General features: G+C 35.8%; 1 pseudogene; it reads right to left on the bottom strand.

Moving 5' to 3' along the window:
- Positions 1–3,322: 3,322 nt before the first annotated feature.
- Positions 3,323–7,937, bottom strand: part of LOC148954257 (uncharacterized) — a 6,012-nt pseudogene continuing 1,397 nt past the window's right edge.

Below are 7,937 nucleotides of genomic sequence, written 5' to 3'. Positions count from 1 at the left end.
CGATCACCCCTGGGGAAATAAAAAAAAAGAAAGAAAAAAACAAATAAATACTCATCCGTGATCTTTCTTCTGACAAAAATACAAAATTCCGCATTTTTGCAGATATGAGATTGAAACTTCCGTGGTACGTTTTTGTGGGACGCTAAATTCGATGATGTTATTTTTATTAGAGGTCAATGACTTTTTGGGGTGTTTCACTCTTTTTTCGAATATAATGCAAATTTCCTCAGGCACGTAGCTATTGATGAACAAGACTAAACTTAGTGAAACCTATATTTTTGGAATCAGCATAAAAATTTGATTCTATTGATGTATCTATGGGCATCAAAATTCCTGTTTTTAGAGTTTTGGTTACTATTGAGCCGGGTCGCTCCTTACTTACAGTTCGTTACCACGAACTGTTTGATATCAAAAGAATCGGCTTATTATGCTGATTACAAATATAAAGTTTTATTAAGTTTTGTGTTACCTACCAAAGGCTACAAGCCTGAGAAAAATTGCCTGATTTTCGAAAAGGAATGAAAATACCCCCTAAAAGTCAAAGAATCCTATTGAAAATCACACCACCAGATTCAGCGTATTAGAAGATCCTACTGTAAAGATTTCAAGCAGGGTGCTACCACTTCGAATAACCGCCAAAAGCATCAAAAGTCATAACATCCAAAAGCAAAATCCGTCAGAACCACCAACCGTCACAACATCCAAAAAAATCTGTAAGTTTATATAAGAGCAATAAGTATATAGTGGTTTTAGAAACAAATTTCGGCTATATATTTGCACATCAGGGTGGGGGTAAAGCATAGCATATATTGAATGCCTTAACCCAACCTAACCTAGGTACCTTTTCCCCCTTAAACCCCCCAAAAAGTATGGTTTTAAATTTTGGATGTTGTGACGGTTGGTGGTTCTGACGGAGTATTTTGTCGATGTTATGATGGATTTTGTGGATGTTATGGCGTTGGATGTCTTGACGGTTGGATGTTATTTTGCCTTTCCGTTTCAAACTCCTGTCTGAAAAAATGTGGAATTTCGTATTTTTTTACCAGAAGAATGATCACAGATGCCTGTTGTTTTTTTTTTCCAGGGGTGATCGTATCTACCCAGTGATTCTATAATGTCGGGAGAGAGGTCACTCGAACAGAAATTAAAAATTCTAGTGCCCTCTTTAAGTTACCAAGAATATTGGAGAGCAACTAGAGCCCTCACACGCCCATTTTCTTCTAAAACCGGTAATTCAATATTAGAGGGTACCATTTTGTTCAGCATAGTTGACAGGCTCAATAAATATCCTTTGCAGTTAACATAACCCCCGCAGCCCCTGGGGAAACGTCTTTAAGTTAAAAATTTTGCCCATTTTTTACGTATAGTATTTGTTACTGGGAAGTATGCCTACATTTTTAGGATGGGGGAGGGGAGAATTTTCTGCTGGGATAACTTTCCAAGGGTAGAATTTTCCATGTGGAAGGAAGTTCGGGGGGGATGAACTTTAAAGGGGAAATTTTATCATGGGGGACTTTCCCGTAATTCATGTACGAAATTATTTTTGTATGTCTTGTTTTAGCTTTACCGACTCAATTTTACCCACGGAGATGTTGAGGGTAATTGTCCTGGTTAAATTTTCACCGGGATTTAACTGTCTATAGGATATTTTCGTGGGGAGGAGATTTTTCCGTGTAGATTTAGCCAGATTTTCTGGCATTTTTTAAAAAATGATCAGAAATTAAGTAAAAAAATAAATATCCATTTATTTATTTGTTTATGCATGCATGTATTTGTAAATTTTTCCCCAACAACGGCTCCATATTTTTGTTTTAAAATTGGCACCCTGGGATATTTTGCCTGAAAAAAAAACCCATCTAGATGGGTCACAAGTTTGAGAAATTTTTTAAGAGCCCTAATTTCAAAAAAGAATTCATATGAGTAACGTCATATCTATGAACATATTTCAAAAGCACAAATACGTCATTTCCGCGTCAGGAGCTGTTCTTTCATTTTTACTATCTATGGCGCATGTAAAAATACACAAAAACATGGCTAAGTATAAAATATCAAATGTAATGATACTATTTACAAAAGATATTTCCAGCAGTTTGATAATATCTCTAGGACAAAAACATAAATTAACTATTGCTCAAAATGAACAAACTAGAGCATCAAATGAGACAAGATCAAGAGGACGACCTTAAAAAACGTAAATCCGCAATCGGAGAAAATGAACATTCTAGACCATCAAATGTGACATGACTAATCCAAGCAGCTAAGGCAAAGGGTATTGAAAAAAATATCTGATTGATAAAGAAAATGAATAAAAAAAATATGTCTTTAGAATACTGGCTAAAAAGAAAATTATGAGTCGAAAACTAAATTGAATAAAAAAGAAATATGCTTTAATTGTTAAACGGCATCTAAAATTACAACCACTCAAAAACGAAACTGAAATATAAAGAAATGCGTGGTTAAAAGATAAGCAGCAGTGGAAATTGCAACGAGTCAAAACCGACAGCGATGCGGTCACTGAAAAAAAATTCTAAAGTAATGATGAACTAAATTTAAGAACAAAGAAATTGGCGTTTAAAATATAAGCGGCAGCGAGACTTACAGCGAGGGAAAAAAGAGAAGTACAAAAAATGCGGTTACAAGACACACTACAATGGAAATCAGGGCGAATCAAAAATTAAAGTGAAGAACAAAGAAATATGTGGCTAAAAGATATGTAACAGTGGAGATATTGGAAGAAATATTGCGAAACACAAAAAACTATGCCAAAGGTTACATGAAAATGTCCAGGATAATGTAAATCAGCCTGCTGCTTCACTGGAGCAACAGCCTTGGATACGAGACAAGTGACAATGAAAATCGATATATATAACAGCCTGTCTATCACATCACAAATAAAAAATTGTTAAACACATGCAAAAAGTCAAGGATGATGTAAATCAACCTCCTGCTTCACTGTAGCAACAGCATTGGATATGAGACAAGTGACGATGAAAATAGTGGGAAGAAAAAGATGGAATATCAAGTGGCTTTCCACTCTCTGAAATCATGTACACCAGGCAGTGCTTACGAAGCGTGGTGGGAGTGTGCAAAGAACGGCGGACCTGGGAGAGCTATACCAAGAGTGTTGGAACTATGCCAAGCACGGTGGATATGGGACAAGCCTGGTAAAAGGACGCGACTTTGATCATCACAGCAAGCTGGGAATGTACATTACACACTTACTAATTAAAATTAAAGAGCCGTAATAATCACATCACATCACATCAAAAATACAAGTACATCAAAATGCATCACATAAAATACATCAAACACAAAGATTCATTTATTCCAAATCAGACCAAAATATTTCTTCAAAACCGCTGTTTTCATACGCTGAATGACTGGTGGATTCTTCGTTGTCTCCCGATCCCTTCTGTGTATTTTTCTTGTTGTCCACGTCAACCAGACTTGACCTTCTTTTCTTCCCTCTTTTGGTTTCTTGAGACGAGCTTGGCTCTCTGGTGTTCATATCCTCTGACACCATAGGCTCTCTGATTTCCATATTCCTTACCAACCTCGAGTCTAAAATTTCAGGTAGTAAGGATTCATTCCAGAAAGTTTCAAACTTTGAAAATATTTTCGCCCAGTATTCTTTTGACCGGTGAACTGTAATTATTTCCCTGTCATCAATGGAGTAAAAAACTATTAAGTGGCACATCTTTCTATCTAGTATCTCGAGTTGGCCTTGTGTCTGGGAAAAATACCTATGATTTTTTTTTAACTGAAGACCTCCACTGGATAATTCAATAAAAAATCCTTTGACTAGATTTTTGGACTGAGCAGCATCATAAATGGTTTTGAATTCTGGTATATTATGTAGAGTTTTTATCTCTATAGGTGTGCCATCAGAGAGCAATCCATCTACAGATGCACCAAGATATTGATGCTGTGGATGCACACTAAGTCCTATTTCATCTCCCTTTATGACATTTAAGTTGAATCTTTTCATACGCTTCTAGAGCAACTACTTCTAAATCCAAACCCTTTTTCATAAGGGCAGAGCAGAATTTAGGTGCCAAATTTCGAATTTGCTTAACAATTGGGGCAACTCTAATGCTATTTTTTCTAGTTGCAATTTTATGAAAATAACTGCTTGTTATTCTTCTAGATCTCTCTTCAACCCAGTTCTCATTTTTTGATTGCCCCTTGGTATTATAAAACAAACGGCTAATACTAGCACTATCCAATTTTAAATGTTGCTTAGTATATTTTTGTCTGACTGAGCTTATTTCATTAGGAGTCATAACTGGCTTATTGCAGTTTGGTCCATATTCCCGATCGCCAAAGTTATTATTTCTGTTTTTTAACTTATCAAAATATTTTCCTCCAAGAGAACCATAATAAATTGTCAAATTACGTTTAGATCTTAAGCGATGTTCTGCTGTTTTTTTTCAATACTTTTTCGTCAAGCAAGAAGGACTGGACCTAAAAATATTTTTCCAAGCTAATTGATCCCATTTTGGACCTGAATTATAAGCAAGGCTGGCTCTATTTACTCTTGCTTGGTATGAACTTCCCTTAGACCGGCTTATTTGCTTTCCCCCGATGAACTTTGCAACAACTGACTTGTAGCTTTCAACGAAGTTTGCAGTTGCGTCATTTCGGAGCTGCTCTGCTTTTCGACATACAACCTCTACCCCTGTCATAACATCCTCAAACACGTGCATGGGCAGAGTATTCCACCGACTTTCTATTTTGTCATTAATGAATTTAGGGCAACCGGAATCGCATTTTGTGTGGTTTCCAAAAACATGGTACGGACCTCTTTTTAACAGGCTCTTCAATTCTTCCGCTGTTACATTATTTTCGGAATTTATTTTGATCGAACCCCTTAAATTTTTTGTCAATTGCTGGATAATTCCTCTGGGGATAAATTTGGCCCACAAACCTTTCTTATTTTTGCACAAGTTATATAGATGCGTTGTATAGTTCTTTGTGACGTGATTGGCACATTCATCTTTCCGTATATTTGAACCGTAAGAGACACACTGTTTTAGCTTATAAAAAACACTTGAATCACCGTCACCAATAAACTCTAAAAACTGTAATCCATGCATCTCTTCACTGGAACGGAAGCCTTCAACTAGAATGTCTGTTTCCATACTCTTCGAATTTCCGTTATAGTTCAGAAAACAGAAATAGTCTTTAGGACTTACTTTAGAGTTTGCAGAAGAAAAACACATATAAAAGTATTTATTTTTTATGCCAACATATAACAGTTTTTTCGTAAATGCATTTATGATAACCGCAACACATCCTTTGGCTGAATAATCATGCCCTTTGCTACGCTTATTCCACCCTCCATCACATATCACTTTTGTCCAGTATGAGTCCTCTTTATACCTATCTTCATGAATGGCTAATTGTAAGGCCTCTCGTCCATTTTCTCGCAAAATTTCCGACAAACTATTCATCCAAGCACTACCCAGCTGTCTTTCAATACGGGAATAAACTATTTGCGACATTGGCTTCACTCCAAGCACTCCGAAGAGTTCACACAATGTAGAATATCCACCTCCAGTGCCCATGGCTCCCCAAACGGCCTTCAAATTCAAGCAACCTTTTAAAATTGAGTCTTTTTTTGAGAAAGTAACCTATTTACTTTCTGTACTAAAGCATGAAAGATATTCTTTTACACTTGTTACTGGACAATCTGGTTCATTTTTAATCCTCTTTTCCCAGTTACACTTTTTACATTTAACTTTCAGTTCAGTTTGCAGGCCTTTCTGTTCTAATTGTTTTATTATCAAATTATCATATGATAGTCTACAACTAATCTTGTGTGTGAATACAGAAGCTACTTCACTGAGGAAATGTCTTAGATTTACAATGCAATTTCCATCTGAAATTCCAGATAAGTCAATATCGGTAAATGTTGCTGACCTATCGATACCAGAAGAACCTCCACCGCTTCCCAAATTCTTTGCTTCGTTTAGTTTAGGATTTACTGAAAGTTCTTCTGTAATTTCAGATGAGGTTGAAAAATCCTCTTTTTGTTCTCCAAGGTGTATCTTCCTAAAAATAAAAAATAAAACAAAAAAAGGAATGCTGGTTGATAAACCCATCATTCACAACATATATACACACAAGGGAAGTAATTATTGATGTATTGGAAACATTACTACTACTAACAACTCACCGCAGCACTAAGTCACCTGAGGCCAACACAGCTACACACGCCCCCAACCCATCTTATTCTATTCAAAGCCCCCTTTTACACCCTCCTTGGAAGTTCCCATTTCCCTTGAATCTTTCTTTATGACATCATTCCACTCCAACTACAGACGACCTGCTTTCCGTTTAGCTCTAGGTGGTTGACCGAAAAGAAAAAATCTTCAGCAGTTTGTTATCTCTCATGCGCACAACGTGCCCTAACCATCTCAAATTTTCTCTCATTATAGTCTTAGAAAGAGGGATTGGACCACACTGGGGCAAATCCGGATTGACTACTCCCTCTTAATTTATTAACATGTCAATACAACATTTTATTATCATGCCGTCTAGCTGCATCTTCCAGATCCTCGGCAATTTTAGCCAAGGTCTCCACTTCACACCTCCTGAGTTCATATTTTTTGCTTTCTCCACTTTCATTACATTTTATTTTCATATGATCCATTGGAGGTGCTCTGTTTTATACAGCTCATAAGGATAGACATAACTTTACAAATCTCAGGAATAGCTCAGGGATAGATTTTTTTTTTTCCCTTTAGAAACTACTATAAAAAAAAAGCCGAAGTAACGCTCATTGCATATCATTATATACCAGAACTCCCCTGTTAAGGCCCTGGGATGTCTTCTTCATAGCTTCACAAGACTGATAGCTGGAAACCAGGTGCTAGAAAGGCCCCCTCCTCCCCTTCCTCGCCCAAAAAACAAAGCTAAAAAACTTTCAAGCAAGTTTGTTTCCTCTATTGGATATCCTGGAGGCAAGTAGTTAATCTTCCTCCAAATCATAAAACAACCTTTCACCTGAAACAGAAATTTTAATTGTTTGTATAGAGCTGCTAAGATTTTTCTGCATCCTCCTCCAGAAAATTACATTGTATGTGTCTGGGAAGCCTAATGTGAATTTTTCTCCTAACCATTGTACATATAAAACAAGTGTTTTTCCATAAATTTTATATTGACGGGGATGTAAACCCAAAACCCATCGGAAGCAATTTTAAAAGCTTCTGGACTGGATATTAGTATATGTAATATTTACTTACCGGTATTTTAAATTCAGCCACCTTCTGTTTATATTTTCTTCCTCATGGCTCAAAGGTCTTTTTGACAGTTTCTATCCGAAAGTCATAATGATATACAGAACACAGTCCAATCAAAATTGTCGACTTTCTTCCTATTGTTGACGAAATAAAGCTACCAAGCGGGAAAAAGTGGAAGATTAAAGTAAAACTCGACCATTTTTCTTATTTGAATTTTTTTGCTTTTGTATTTAATTTAAATTGTGATAGACATCAGACACTTTCTGTAATCATTGTAGATTATAAAATCTGCATACTGTCCAAAATGCTAGCCTTTGGAGCAGATTTCATGCCTTATAGCAATAAAATAATGAAAACCAAAAATAATTTTTGCACCAAAAAAAAAAAAAATTAATAATTCTGTAACCAACATTTTTTTTTTTAATACCAGTATAATCAACTGCAAAAATATCTACTTTCATTTCCCATCTACTAAATTTTTATTCAACAAACTAAAATAACTTGTTTTCTTTTTTTCGACAAAAGTAAACAAATATATAGAAAAAGTGAAACCAACATTATTTTACTTTTTAACTCGGGAGTCGTCAAAAAAAAAATCAGCGCAAAATAACTTATATCGCAGCAGTTATTCCCGATTTCCTAGCATAGGGAAAATAGCATTAGCCACTAATAAAGACGATTAGCCTTAAGGTA

The sequence above is a fragment of the Artemia sp. Qi Xiang Cuo genome, chromosome 3 (genome assembly GCF_049724085.1).
Source record: "Artemia sp. Qi Xiang Cuo chromosome 3, ASM4972408v1, whole genome shotgun sequence".
NCBI lineage: Eukaryota > Metazoa > Arthropoda > Branchiopoda > Anostraca > Artemiidae > Artemia > Artemia sp. Qi Xiang Cuo.
This window is presented reverse-complemented; position numbering and strand designations above follow the sequence as displayed.